Consider the following 16700-nt stretch of genomic DNA (forward strand, 5'->3'; position numbering starts at 1 on the left):
AACCAATCTGATCATGGTTTTCCATTTTATGGATTTCCCTACAAAATGACTATACAAGTTGGTACGATTAAAACATTAAACACCAGTTTAAGCATGAAGAACATATCAAAGAAAATAAAACAGTTTTGTGTTACTTTCAATGCAATGTCATTGATAAGATGATATGCAGTGCGAAATTTGTTTTAAATAGGTTGAAAGAGTAGTCTTAGACTAGGTATCCAAGAGATGCAATTCCAACCGATGCATGATGTTCGTCCGCACCCTAAACACAGTTCATCTGAGTTTAAGTTAACTCAGATAGTATCGCTCCACCCAATACATTTGTGCTCTAGCACCTTGAAGCATCTATTGTGCTTCATGGAATTACCAATAAAGACCTCAGACCAAATAACTGGACAGACTCAAAGAATATGGTAAAGTACTATTTTATTCTCAATTTAGTAAAGCAGGGTCAACTGACAGACATCTAACTGATGCTTGCACACACACAAACTTGATTACACTGAGGTGTTATACCCCAATATTTATCATCTATGATGTCATTCTACATGGCAAACTATAAAACGTATTAGCGGGAGGGATTGGTTAGGGAAACATGTCTACTTATAGAATACAAAGGGGTTAGTACACCATTGGCTGTTTCTTATCTGTGAGGCACTCCTCGAACTACCTCTAAATACGTGTAATACTGATTATAGCGAAAAATTGCAGCAGATTGGTCTATGCAACATTGTATAGCAGGTTTCTTAATAGAACCACTGATTGGTTGGCATTTTCACCCACCCTTGGACTTTTGGCTCGGCTAGCAGCACGTAAGTGAAACAAAACTCAGGTGCTTGAATCACGTAAGATTACTCCCCACTTTCCCAATCAGTTCATCATCTCTCATCAGTCCGGCCATGAGCCAAAGTTTCCCATCTGTAGTTGACCTTGTAGCCTGCTCTCTGTTCTGGGACATTCAAGGTAGTGTAAGCACATCACTATCTTCATTCAAGGCTTAATGAATAGCCCTTGTTTTCGTCTTCCGAGTCACATGTGAAGCCCACAAATGTGTCAATTTCGTCCTCTTATTTACTGCTATTTGATTTAATTATACTGCATGTCATTGCTCTTCTTGTCTCTTCTTGGCCTCTAGAAACTAGCTCACTCTACCTTGTATAGACTTTATAAACTTTTAATTGTCCAATGGTTGGCTCTTGCAGATGTTTTCTTCTTCTTTAATCTAAGAGAAATATACCTTTGTGCTTTGCAGCTATTCCTTAAAAATAGCATCCTTGATCCCAAGCCAACAAAGACTCCTCTTTGTTTTGCACATGAAGCGGTTCTTCCAGCGTCTCCTGACTCTGAAACCCTTATCTGTTTCTGGGGTAGCTGTATTGAATCTTAACACCAGCCGGTGTCCATTTTCCAATTATGGCCCTTGTAGCCACGTTATATATATTCCTCTATAGCATGCTCCTACGTATCTCATCTGCCTTGCGTTACTGCGTATTTACACTTATTGGTCAGCAAGTTATTTGTCTTCTTGTCCATTAAAGATCACTTTATTGTTTCGTACATGTTTCTCTTAACACTTCAGTTACATCATTACTTTTCAGTATTTTCATATTGTTTCAGTATGTCCAATACAGCTTCTTTATGAGATCACTCTGCACAAGTCAGATTTCACTCAGCATTACATGATATCCAATGGTGCGTGCTGACATCCTTCCACACAACATCCTTCAACACTTTCAGTGCAAGGGTACATTCAACACAGTTATCTGAGTGCATATTGTCACTCGTATACTCAATGCAGTATAGGCATAACACATGGAGTCCCATTTAGGGCCCTTCTACTGTTGTTCAGGTATGATGGTTGTTGGGAAAGATTTCATAATTGTATGTAATTTTCCCTCCATGTGTACACCCCCAAACCTTTTGCTGCTGTTTACACACCATAGTCTGACTTTGCCAGGGGAGCACAGCCTTCCGCTGCACTCCTCTGGGCTTTTGCTCATTTTTAATGGGGAAACTGAAATGCCTTTAAGACAGTCAGTGCTGGGAGACTTTGTTTCCCTTAATCATTTTCCAATGTTGCAACTTTTCTGCAACATGTAATAAGTGCACAATGTACCTTACAGTACAGTGCACTTGGGTTTCATAGTCAATTACAAAGATCCTAGATACTCCTGTCGGACATTTTTGGAGATATGCAGGTGTGTCATGGACAGGGCTGGTGGCAACTTATCTTTTTCTATAATTTAAACCCTTTCCTGCCATTTAAAACCGCGTTAACCACGTTTGGCACAAATAGGTGGCCTGGCTCCAAAATGGCCATGCCACAAGGTTCTTTGTCCTTTCCTTTGGCCATCTTGCCCCTTTGCCTTCCCCAGGTCGAGTCGAACTGGGTCAGTCCTCATTTGGACATGCAGTTTCCCGCAAAATGCCAAGCTTCCATGGGCTTCTGCATGCTTTGTGTGTGTGCCTCCAGGATGTGGGCTGGGGTGTCTGTCCCCAATACACATCCTGGGTGCCAAAGAGTCTGGAGTGCTGTGAATGACTGGAACCACTGTGGTCTATGATTGGTCCACGTATGGAGTGTGTGTTTGTGAGCAGATCTCTCATTGGGTCCTCTGTGTTTTGGCGCGAAGGGAACTTTGGATAAGAGGAGGCTGAAAACACCCATTCCATGTTGATCTCTGGAGTTCTCACTGAACGAAGGATAGGATCCAAGTATTCTGAAACTACGAAGCTGAGTCGAGGAACCGCTGGTGACCCGCTGGAAGGTTTGGCACCCTGAGCCCTCTGTTATCCCGTGGGACCCCTCTGCATCTGATCATCCTATAAGGTCTGCTAAGATGCTTAGACCCATTAGAATAGTGGGACCAACTATTCTCGGCACCTTCATCAAACCCTGCAAGTATGCTTTCTCTGAAGTGTCCCTGGGCCAACCAGTGGGCTGACCAGTTTACCCAGTTGCTTTGCGCTGTCACCGCCACCGTTTTGAGGAGGCCCTTGAAACTTGGTATACTGCCAGCTCTGTGTCTGCGGCATCCTCACACTGAATTTCGTACACTTGGCATTCCCAAGTATGAAGTGAGACGAGTGCACGAGGACCGGAGCATACGTGGTTACCATTTGACTTGCCGAGCAAACGACCTTTGCAAGTTCACTGCATCTGTGACCCTCTTGCCACTGAAGCCTGCTGTAGTGAAACTAGGTCGATTCATCCACCCGGAGCGGAGAAATTGCCACTGTCCCATTTGGGAATCATCACTGTATATTCGGAACTGAAAGCCGCAGAGACGTCCTTTTTGTCGTGTTCGAACCTGCAAGCGAAGTGGACTGAACTGGTGAAGTTTGGGTTGAGTGCACCTGGGACCAGTGAGTACTTCCAACACTAACCGGTGACCCCTAGCGCCAGAGTCCCTTTTTACGCATGAGTGGCCCCTGAGGGTCCCTCTCCTTTCCACTGCTAGTGCAAACTAGCGAACCCATCCCAAACCTTGGAATCACCTCTGCCTTCCAGTGGAGGCCCTCCTCGAATAGTGGGAACCTATTCTTCATTGCCTCATCCACCTTCTTGAGCTGCTAGAGACCCCTGAAAAGACCCTGTTTTGCCCATTGGAACAACCACGTGTGCCTGCACTACATGTACTTTTGAGCATAAGACTCCTCTCTTCTTAGGGTTTGGACTGCCTCTTAGTAAGGTGTGTGTTTGATGTTGAAGGGGACTAAAGACTATCTGCACTGCCTATTTCCCCCCTCTAGGTTGTGAGCATATTTTGTGCCTTTAACCCTTTAGACCCCATTGGTCTTACATATATTTTGTATTGATTATGTTTTGTTGGTTTAGTAGGATTGCTGTGATTCTTTTACTGTGTGTTGAGTTACAAAGGCCTTTTAATAAATGCATTTATATTTTTGAGATACACCTGGCTGGGAGTAATTTGTAAGTGTCCTTGCTCTGTGTGCTCATTGAGGTCTTTCAGTCACCCTCACCCCCTCCTGAGACTTAGTCTTGACTGCCTGCCATAGCTACCTTGATTGGTCTGGCTTGCCCAGAGGTTACCCTGTTCCAAGAAACTAGCCTGGCTTTCTGAACCTCTGCCCACAAGGTCAGAGTTCAGAAATATGTCTTAACAATGGTGGTGAGGGGGGCAGGAGTAAGTGAACATGTCTCCACCTGCTCCTCTACATTCCCCCCTCTGGTTGATTCCCTGACGACATTCTTCTCTTCATTCTACTTTATCATCTCTTCATACTATTGTTTCTTTGGGACCCATATCCTGTCACTCCCCTCAGGTGAACTGCATGATTTATATTTGCATGCACACCCCAGGCTATGTGGCAGCAATCTCCGGATGGTGGATAGAATATCCATCATCCTACACATATTTTATGATCTTTAGGGTAGTAGAACTTTGTTTCTGGAGGTGCAAGGGTACTTTTCTTTATATTTTCACATGTACCTTCCTCATTTTGCATCTGCCCACCAGTTCCACCATCTATATCAATCATGACGTTCATCCCAATAGCTTTCTTGGCTGTCTTCTGGCATTGTCCCAAGATGATCCTTATGAAACAAAATCCTAGCAATACCAACACTAGTACTGCTCCAAGTAAGTTGAAGGCATTTTCCAAACAATTTGGAATCCATGAAAAGAGAGACAAAAACCAGCTGTCCTCCTTGGTCTTGGCTACTTCATCCACCACTTCTGTGTGCACGGTTGACAATATTTTTATTGCTTTGTCAAAGTAACATTCTCTTCATCATGGGCAGGCATAAAATGTACAGCAAGAAGGCATGATCTTGGTGCACACACCTCCTTCCATTGCTGTAATTTACTCCAGGACATACCTGTTCTGTATGGCCCTAAACCTGATTGCCCTTAACTCTTCTCTGATCGCATTAAATCCTTTCAATGTCATATTGATCATTTGCAGCAGCTCACATCCAGTTTTCTATAACCACTTAGCATTTACTGCAGTATGAATTCCTGGCAGTAATATGGTTCTAAATATCACTGCTATTTTGATGAACAACTTCTGCTCATGTTCCTTTAATTTGTAGTTGACCTCTTTCCCAGAATTCTTGTATTTCCTTCCTACTCTTATACATGCATTGTAACATCTTATTTTCTCCAATCTTGATTCCTGCTCCATTTATTCCAGCTGTTCGTATTTTATTATTTGATGCATTGTTTCTGGCATTTCTCTTGACTTTGTCTTGTATATAATTTTCTTCTTTTTGAGATGTTGCTTTATTTAGCCACACCATGGATGCTGTTCTGCTTTGGAATCGTCCTCTGGTTAGGCAAAGTGCAAGGTGTGTCAGGCAATGTTCCTTTTTCACTAATACTTCTGTTGCTATGAATATTTGAGAAGTTCCCAGAGCATAACGTACAAGGGCACACACATAGCAGCTTTCATCTGACGTCCTTCTTCCCACCTTCTTTATGTGCTGATACCATAGGTCATTCTTTAAATGAGCCTAATTATCAAGATGCGTATTTATATCTTCATGCTCTTCCCCACCATCCTTTTCAAATCGAAATAAATGCCTAGTAAGATTATAAATAATGCTGTTTGTGATTTCATCAGGGACAATAGTAAATGTTTGATTGTCACCCACTATATCTGTATTGTTTCTTATAATATGTCTAAACATCTTAATAATCAGGAGGAAACCACAAATTTTAATCCAGAATGACGCAACAATTATTAATCATTTTCTTGATGGCAATGAGCCTGAGCCTCTTATATTCTGAAACCTCTGTACATATCTATGAATCAGAACTTTATATCAAGAACTGCAATAATTATTCTAAAAATAATATGATTGTTCTTAGGATTTCCATGCAACGTAATGATTTTGACATATCTTCTTATTAGAGCTGGATAAGACCGTAATATGTAGATAAAAACAGCATACAAGAATGTGTTTGCAATAGGTAATGTAAAGATGTAGTGTGCTTTGTTCTTTCAGCTCCAGTAATTCAAGTCATTGTTCCTTTAGCCTATCTAAAAATGTTCCAGGATAACTGCAAATCTGATTTAAAAAAAAGGTAGCAGGCGCTCCTCTCCAGAATGAACATGGCATGATAACCTGTTCTGAGATGAGAGTTTGCAGCAAACACTTTTTGCTCACTGTACCTTCCACAGATGGGAAATATCCATTTGCATATCAGTCTTTGTCCCACCCACATGGGCAATCCAGCACCGAAATGCTATGGCAATTCCTCTCTGAACAAGAGTACCAACAGCAACCCCATACATGTGTTTCAGCCTTGTTGGGCCTCATCTGTGCCTCTCTGAGCACAGTGAGCAGGGAGTCTATGTCTGGTTGCCCCCAGGTAACTCAGGGTGACCAACCCCAAGTTCCTTGCACATATTTCAAAAAAGGTAGCAGGTGCTCCTCTTCAGAATGAACATGGCATGATAACCTGTTCTGAGATGAGAGTTTGCTGCACACGCTTTTTGAAATAACGGCAAATCTGTTTACTCCTTGTCAAATGTTAAAAGATATTGGACTTTAGTCTAAGGTGCTGCTGTGTTCTTCATTTTCCTTGTCTTTATGCTTGGCCTTAGAACGAGTCTGCATATGCAGAACTTCTTCTCTTGCTTCACAGTCAGTAGCTGCATGAGTGGTCTGGGTTTCACCTTTGTATGGCTTTATGTCGTAAAAACAAAGCCATGCTCTTTGTCCTTTTAACTTGGCTGCTGTGGGTGTGACGTCTTCCACCTCATACAGACCTTCAAAGCCAGGAGTACTACAAGTGCATACAAACCTTCGTACCAGCACCTGGTCCTCTGGGTGTAAAATTGGCTGTTTTAACAAATCCTCTGCTTCAATAGGTTGATCGTTGTTGTTGCTTCTTTTTGAGCTGTCCATTCTATTCTTGGCCTGTTGAGACATGAAAGAAATTGTTGTTAGGTAATCATGCATCTCGTCACCTAGTGTTTTCGATACACTATGGTCATCTGTTTTTAACCTATTTGGAAGAGCAAGAGGGGTTCTCATGTGGCATGCAGTCACCAACTCATGAGGAGTTAGATGGTGATCTGATTGAGGCTGATTTCTTAGGGTATATAAGGCAAGGGGTAGGCAATGTAGCCATCCCTTCTTCAAAGTTATTTTTATTTTTGCAATCATTTCCTTCAATAATCTATTGAATCTCTCAGGATGCCATTCGCCCGTGGGTGAAATGCAGAGGAAAACGTATCCTTAATGCCTAATAGAAGAACTATTTGTCCAAACAGTTCATTTACAAAATGTGGACTATTGTAAGACTGCAATACCTACATACACCCCATCTTGGCAACACTTCATGCACAAGCCACTTGACAGTGCACGTGGTGTTGGGTTATGTGCATGGACCTCCCTTGATCCATCTAGAAAAAGGACATACCACGACCAGCATATATCTGTAGCCTTTGCATGTCTGCAGCATATCTGCATAGTATCTATGTGGGTGCTGAAATGGGCCACTGGGTCTAGGAATTGCTCCTCTTACTGTTCGCAAAGTGTGCCTTGCAGTACATTTCTGGCACATTATGCAATTTACAATAAACTGTGCCACATGCTCTAACAGATTTGGCAAAAACCACTCTTCAGCTATTGTAGCAGCTAGACTCTCAGAAAGTCACATGCGCAGGGTAGTGGAGCTGCTCCAGAGCTACCCTCAATAATGATAGAGTCATTACTGGCTTTCCATTGCTATCCTGTCTCCAAATTGCCTCAGTGGGGGATAGAGAACACCCCTGTTTTTCCATAAATCCTTCTCTCAATGAGTCAATGGGAGTGCTAGTACTTCAATATGTTTATCCAATAGGGCCGGATGTTGCACTGGAGTGCCGTGTGCACGGAGGAAGCCCCTCCTTTTCCAATGTGATAGACCTGCCTGTACGGTTGACGTCACATAGGCAGAGCCAGCGTACACCATCACTTCCTCATCTTTGAATCTCTGAAGCGCAGCATTAAGCGCTACTGGTTCTGCAGCATGTGCTGAGCAATTCTAAGGCTATCATGTGCTTGTCATACTTCTCGGTTTAGATTTACTACTGCTGATGCAGTATGCCTTTTGCCAGTCATTTGGCAATTTATGAAGAACCATCAATAAAACAACTTCCCCCCTCCCAAGGGCATTTTCTCTAGCTTGGGGAATTTCATTATAGTTTTCAGTATACGTTGTACAATCATGTACATAATCATCCTCCCCTACTGGCTCAGCCATGAACGTTGCTGAATTCACTATCTTGCATCTGACAATTTTAATCGCAGAATTCAATATAATTACCTCGTAGCATGATGCTCTTTGTGTGGTCAATGTACTTTTCGGTTTCTCTAAAATCGCAAATAATGCATACTCAACAAATAATGTTACTAAACACGTCATTGTTATACTTGAAGCTTTTTCAATCGAGAATGCAGCAGAAACTGAGACTGCTCACAAGGATAATGCCCTTTCATAACCGGATCTAAAATCTCACTATAATAGGCCAATGGTTTGTGTCCATGTCCTAATATCGTTTTCTGTTTAAGGACTCTGTAAGGACTGCTGTCATGCATTTTCCATTTGAATGGGAAAATAAATAAATGTCTTCATGATAATCTGCAATTCCCAACACAGAGGCTTTACTCGTCACCTTTTTTAATTCTTCAAATCCTTCAGTCATTTCATCTGTCCATATTATTTTACTCTTGCTGAGCTGTGCTTCTATAAGCCCTTTTAAAAGTGGTTGAATATATTTACTGTAATTGAAAATCCGGCCCTGCAATAATTACATAGGCCTAAACATATTTGCATTTCTCTCACTGTCATAGGTTCTAAGGTCTTCATAAATGCTTCTGCTCTTTCAGGTGAACTTTCATCCCTTCATGAGAAATCAACTGTCCTATACAAAATACATCTTCTGGACAGAATTGAAGCTTCTCTTTGTCCACTTCATATCCTTTCTCTGAGAGGATAGTCATAAGCTTCATTGAATTTTCTCTACATCTTACCTCCATCTCACTGCACACCAAAATGTCATCCACATATTGGACTATTGCATTTAGGAGCTGAAGATTGCCCAATTCCATCTAGAGAATGCTACTAAAGATTGAAAGGGACTCACATAGTATGTTTCAGGTGGATATTTCTATACAAAAAGGAAGTCAAATACTGTGAGTCTTCATGGAAGGGAATTGAAAAGAACACATTCTTTAAATCTATAACTGTAAAATATGTGGCCTTAGATTGATGTTGCATGATATTGTCGCAGGATTTGGAACTAAAGGAAACTCAGCTTTGACTATATTGTTTAGAGGGTGAAGGTCCTGTATAAATCCCTGCATCTCCCGTCAATTTTCTTACTGGTTACATAGTCGTGTTACATGGAGAATCGGATGGTACCAATATTCCTTGCTTTATCAAAGCAGAAATGGTCTCGAGGATAACTTAATTTACCTCTCTGTGGACATGGGGTATTGCTTTGCATGTGGCAAATGTGCTCCTGGTTTATGCTTGATTTTAAATGCTCCTACTCCTTTTTTTTGAAAATCAAGGTTTATTAGCATTTGGGTTATAACATCATGCAATACTCAACAGTACACTCTTTCAAATAACAATTATAACAATTCCCTCTCCCAGATCCACCCTCCTCCCCTTCCCTCAACCCTGTGTCAAGCGTACACCCTTACACCAAGGATATGGCACGCAATTAAGTCTGCACAGTACAGTTAAGACTCAATTGTCTGTCGCACACTGAGGCTTTGGACTCAAATCTGCCCGGAAGATGTCATCACTTCCATTCAACATGTTTTTAGAATTGCCTGCGGCCTCTAGAGGCCCTTCATGTCAGGGTCCCCCTCCTAACACACTCGGAACACCTCCGGTCAGACGTCAGTACTTCTCGAAAAAGGGAAGCCATAGTCCTTCGATGTCCGATTTGGATAAATCAATGAGGTGTGTCAAGACTCCATATCATAAATGCTCCCACTCCTTTTAATGGACCCACAACATAAGGACCCATATCTTCCTGGAAAATTAATGGTTTATTTTTTACCAATGTCATTCTGTGCAGTATTTCTCTATTCTCTACTTGTATCCAATAAGTACAACTTATGAAATATACTAATTCATCTTCTGAGTACTCATCCTTAAACAACTCCTCGTCTGTCAAATCTGTCAGCCTATAGCCTTCGCTGAGGGGTATCACTGTTCTCCATCTTCTCCCCTCATCATCTGTCACATGAAGAACCACTCTTTCCTTTCTGACCACTGCTGCTTCTAACTCCAAGGAAATAATCTGCCCTTCTTCATCATCCATAGCGATTTCTGGTCTGAACAAAAACTCATCAGGTATTCTTCATAGTTTACCTATCAGACCGGGTAACCATGATAGTAAAACAGTCACTCCATACAAAAATACTTTTGGGTTCAAAGGGACCTCTCGTAATGCTTTCTGGCCTGTAAAGGCTACGATATACTCTCTCACATTCATATAATGTATCCCTACAGTTTAACACACTATTCCTTCGTCAGTTAAAGATATCGTCATGTTAAGTTTCATCACTAAGTCACACCCTAATATGTTAACTGGTGTTTTCCTAGAATATAATAATAGCATAAACATGCTGTGTTCTCCTATAGAGATTGGTCATTGGTCTGTAAAAGGAACTAAACTCATTGCCCGAGAGAATCCCTGTGCATTCATTGCTATACCTGACCTTAGCTATTTCCCCTGACAGACACAGGAACGAGCTTCTCTAGTGTCCACAAGAAATGAAAATGTCTTGCCTCCTATCATCACCTTGACCCTTGGTTCCTCTTGGGGGTCTGGTGTCAATGATAGCACTGAACACATCAGGTCGCTCTGTGGGCTGTCCTAGTGTGGATATCAATTCATACCTGTACCTGTGAAAGGATTTCCTCCTACCACAGTCACACTCCCTAATTTGGGTGCAGGTGCTTATGAACTCCTGTAGTCATATTCATTGTGGTACCATGGCCTGCTGTGTCTGTGCTTGCTGAGTTTGTACCTGTTGTGCCTGCATTGGCACTTGCTGTGATTCCCCTTGTGGTGATTGCATTTGTAATGGCTCTTGATTCATTTGTTGTGGTTGCAGTGTATGTGTCTGAACCTCTGTCTGATCATGGGCATAATTAGTCCGTGGGCACCGTGCAAGTCCTACGGACATCCAGTGCATGCGTGCTGAAATTACCTGCCCAAAGGGTGTCTGGGGATAAACGTCATGGCCGTGGATGTCTGTGGACATCATCATGTGACCGCCCCGCATGGTGTAACCGCCCAGACAGTTTAAAAGTGATTTTCCAGACAATCTTTTTTTTTGGAACTAGTTTATTCAAGTTACAAATAACAACAATAATAATAACAATAGTTTCTACATGTACAACCAGAACAATCTTAAATTCTCATATTATAAAGACCCTAACCCCCTTATGCAGCCTTTCCAACCATCAAACCAAAATTCTAAGTGCAATCCTAAAAACCTGAGTAAAAAGGTTGAGAGGTAGGAGAAAAAAATATATATACACACAAGCTACATGGCAATCTTCGAGATTACAATAATACATATTCATACATGTACATTTCAGCAACTAAATAGAATAACAGAAATGTACTTATCTGACAGCTTAATCTTGTGGCAACATCTAATTCCATATCCAAGCAGGGCTTCTTTTTTCTGCATTGTTAAAAACCACCTTCTCAATATTACAAATCGAATACGTTTCCTTCAACCAAGAGTTCCATGTTAAAAAACCTGTTGACTTCCAATTTCGTAGAATATGATTTTTGGCCGCTAAAGCTCCTTTTAAAATCCAGGTCACTTGATGATGACTTAAATTCTTCAACAATCTTTCTTCTCCTAGAGTTAGTGTCTCGAAATCATAATCCAACTCCTCCTTCACCACTTTGTTCATCAAGCCGGTAATCCCTCTCCAAAAATCTCTCACCTTGTGACATTACCAAAACATATGAACCAATCTACCACGGGCAAGACCACAACCCCAACATGTGTCAGTCATGATCAATCCTTGCTTATACATCCGTGCTGGAGTGCAAAATACTCAGGATCTTTACTTGAAGTGCCAATTCACCTATGTTTAAAGACACCCTCTTCATGTTCCGGCACACAACTTCCCATCTACCTAGCGTCATCTCCTCTTTTGGGCAAGCCCACCATGTGTCCAACATCTTCTTATTTTTCTTTTCTTTTTTTTGTTTGGTGGGCTGAATATATCAACCTTTCAAATATATAATTCAATACAAGACAATACATAACAATTATAAAATGTAAAATTATAACAAAAAATTACATCAAATTTAATTTAAAATAAATATCACATTCATAAAGGAAAGGTCCTTTGCTCATTTGGGTTGATGAAATTAGTCGTGCAGGGTAACTTAATTTCCATTTCGATCTATACATTGCATTGATTGCATTCCCTGTCCTACCCTTCTTCACGATAGTACCGAGTCCAAGAAGTAAACCAGTGCAATTTTAACTGCAAGCTTTGAACTAGAAAAGATTACATGCCACGTTTGTTCAGAATCCAACCGACAATGTGTAGTAATTACATTTTTTAAATGTATTTGTCGTTTCAGAGTTACGGCAGGACAATCAACAATGATGTTCTGTAGGGTCTCTTTTTGTAGTTTATTTAGACAGAATCGACAACAATGTTGTTCTTGGGTTATTTGTCTTCTCCTAGCCAGCACATCTTTGGTATGCCACAAATTAAGCCTGAAGCGCATATACTGGTTTCTAATATAAGGGGATGGACACTTTACTAAATAATCAACCATCGTCCGATATTTCTTACTACCAAAAAGAAATACATTGAAGTCTTTGTAGGTGTTACATTTGGATTGGTTACACATCCAATCATACTGAAAAAGTTTAATCTTTGCTCGCCCTGGATTTTCTATTAGAAGTTCAAGAGTAATAGATGCATCAGCTAGTGCACTTGTTATGAAATTGCGCCAGGTACGAGGAAATGTATGCTCAGAGGTAAGTAAATAATAGGCTACCACGTTTAGAATGTTGTTTGTGCCGGTGCCTAATAAACATTTCCTCAGTAGGGCGCTCATTTTCCATAGAACTTGAGAATGTAATGACAATACAAGCAATTCATGGCATACTATAGGCAGAGGAGTACATTTCGGGAGTTTCAAAACCTGTTTCCAAAATGTAGACTCTAATCTGTCTCCACATTTTCAATCTCTCAGAAGCTTTGTCTCTGACCCGTAGAGCAATATAGGAGTCACTTTTTGCTGATAAAACAACATAACATGATTGTAAGAGAATTTTCCATACATATACACCATGATTTTTGCTTGCGATGTCAAGGTTTGGAGTTTGGTGTCTAAATTGTGGATATAGATGTTATCAGAGTTCGAGTTATTAACATTCATGGCCAAATATTTATACTGTGATACAGTCATCAATTCAGTGTTTGATAGCTTGAACTTGTTACGCAACAGTTTAGATTTGACATCTGGGCTACAGGCTATGATCTGAGTTTTCTCTGTATTTATTACCAAGTTGTTTACTTGTTCACATATAGCTAGTTTGTTCAGCAGATTCTGCAATCCCATTGGAGTTTTGGACAAAAGGACGAGATTGTCTGTGTATAATAGCCACGTTAATTTACGAATGCCGAGATTTGGAGCATTTCCTATTGTACACATAAATGTCTCACCTATGTCCAATATAAACAAGTTAAAAAGGGTTGAGACCAAAATACATCCCTGTTTTAAGCCTCGTTCTGTTGAGAGAGAGGTGGATAATCGGCCTGCCAGAGACATTCTCACCTGCATGGTGGTATTTGTATGTCAGTGCATGATTAGAGAAAGTAACGAAGATGGACATTGATGGGGAATTAGCTTTTCATATTGCAGAGTCCGATCTATAGAATCAAAGGCTACCCGGAAGTCCACAAACGCCATATATAGTGGTTGATTCTGGATGGCACAATGTGACTTGAGCATGTTAAATGAGATGATATTAAGAGATGTGCCCAGACCAGTAATGAAGTCTGACTGAAACAGATCTCGCTTTTGAGCAATAAGGGTCCAATTGTTCAAATCTCTGAGCATGATTCCTGTAAAAATCTTCCTGGGGTTCATCCAAAAGGGCAATCGGTCTATTGCTGGATGGTTTTTCTCGATCACCCTTTTTGAACACTGGTGGTACAATGGAATGCTTCCATGACTGGGGCAAAGATTGCGTGTAGTTAATGTGACTGAAAATATTATACAGTATAGTCGCCCATTGCTCTGGATGTTGTTTGAGGGTCTGACTTCACAAGCTGTCAGGGCCGGGGGCTCTGGAGCGGCTTATTTTATTTATATAGTATAGAATATCCTCTTTATTGAATTTAAGAAAAAAGGTCTTCCTAATTTCTGGGTGATTATTGGTTGATAAACTGTTAGGGGCTGAATAAAGCTGCGTAAAGTGGGCTATCCAGTTTTGTCCTGTAATAGGGTAAGATTGAACGGCTATTTGTGTGCCATTAGTGGCTTGATTTAGAATAGACCAAATGTTTGCAATTTTTTTAAATTCTGCACAGCACTCAACATGGCAGCGCCATCCCTTAGATAAATTAAATATTTACCACATCTCAACTAATTTTATACCTGGTTTTGATTTGGACTAGAGTGGAATTTCTTGCTTCGAATGGTAATTTTGAGGCTTCTCACTTTTGTAACCTAAACAAAGCTTTCCTTTTTCTAATGTAGGGACCATAAGCATGTAACTTTGCTTTGTTGTTATGATGATAACGACTATTAGTTTGAAATAATTGCATTAAGTCAGAATAAACTATATCAGAATTTGCGATTCCTGAAGTGATTTTCTGTATCTCACCATCTAGGTGTTTGCTGAATAACTGTAGAGAGCTCTCAGACCATCATAGTCTATTTTGGCTATGGTTGAGTACTGCAAATCCTTGATCGTGCTTGGTTGTTTTAATCACCTGCAAATTCTCAACCACCCATTTCATTGTGAGCATATCGTGATCACTAGCATCAGTCCGTATTATGCAAAATTGGGTTACATATGAAGATATACCAATATCTACATATGTATAGTCAATTGTTGATTGACTTGATCCTCTATGCCAAGTCGGCTGAGGCGGTATGTCATCTTGCTAAACTCTGTTTACCATCTGTAGATTGCGAGTTTTGGTAAAATGATTCCATTTGGACATTCTACCTTTGTTCTGGGATATATCATTCTGTAAACAGTTAAGATTTAAATCTCCTGCTAGGATGATGTTAGTGATGGCTTTGCCAAGGACAATAAGATCCATTAATTTATTCAGATATTTAATGAATTATACATCAGATATCCACATGGGGTTCCAATATAAATTGATCAAGGCACAGGAAAAGGATTGACTATGCATTTTTACTAACTGCATTTAAGCATTTGGCGAATCCCAGAATTCTGATTTAAGTCCCAAAGATGTTTTGATAGCTATAATTAAACCAGAGGGAGGTCTTCTGCGTGCTGCTTTATTTGTTAGATTCAAATAAATATCATAGTTGTCCCAAATAGGGGAGAAGTAAACCATGTTTCTTGTAAAAGCAGCACGTCGAATTCTCTGACATGGTTTGCGTTATTATTCAAAAGGTGTTTAAACCCTTTAGTGTTCCAGCTAAGCAAAGAGATTTCAGAACACATCGCTGGGACAAGTAGCACATTTTGTTTGCTGTTGCAATTGCAAACGCAACAAGGATTTTTTTTGTCCTGGTTTTATATTTTGAATAGAAGAGCCAATTTGAATTCTGGGACTTGCATGAGAATTTGGCTGTGCCGATGTTTGTTCTGATGTAATGGAAGATTCTGTGAGAAGGATAAATCCCATGGAGTACAATTCACTTTTAGCAGACCAGATAGTGTTTTGTATTACTCACAAATTCATCCAAATTCTGACAGAGTTTACATTTCTTTTATTGAATAACTCAACTAACTCAATGTCTGTTGAGTTGATGTCCTCCAAAGTAGGGATATCTGAGAATATTGCCAGAACTGAGTGTCTATTTAGATTATATTGAGTAAACAGAGTAGGTCTACAGGCTATTCTCAAGGAATGCGCAACTGCTCGCTTTAGCGGGAGAATGTGTTTTTTTGTTTTTATATCAGCAGGAGTAGCCGGCATCTTTACGGGTTTGTTTAAATGGGCGTCTTTTGGATCTTTAGTGATTTTTAGGACCATTTCCAAAAGCCACCATAACTCAGGGGCAAATGAATTCAACAAAGCATCATCAGCTGATATAGTTGCATTTGTTTCAGGGGATACTGTAGGCAATTTGGGATCACGATGGACTGGACTTGAAGATGTTTTTTTGAAATGTCATTCAATTCTGAAGATTTGATATTGTGATTTGTCAAGGATCCATTTTTTGGTTGACTTGACTAAATATGCTCTAGATTTTAACATTTGTTCGAGCAAGTTCTTATTAGATGTGGGATTTTCAGGTTTGTTGGACAAGAAAGAAGACTTTTCTGCATTGGATGAGCAGGCATGTAAGCATCTGCAGCTTTCCTAATTTCTTGACAATGTAAGTTAATAGAATATTGCTCTTCGGATATTACAGAGTGTTTGGTTTCTCGAGACTTACTTTCTTTTTGTATACTTAATTTTGACATTGTATCAGCTGCCTCTAATGATGTGGCTGCTTGTGCTAGTTCATCGAGAGGA

This window comes from Ambystoma mexicanum, chromosome 6q (genome assembly GCF_040938575.1).
Source record: "Ambystoma mexicanum isolate Mex_15411 chromosome 6q, UKY_AmexF1_1, whole genome shotgun sequence".
Lineage (NCBI taxonomy): Eukaryota > Metazoa > Chordata > Amphibia > Caudata > Ambystomatidae > Ambystoma > Ambystoma mexicanum.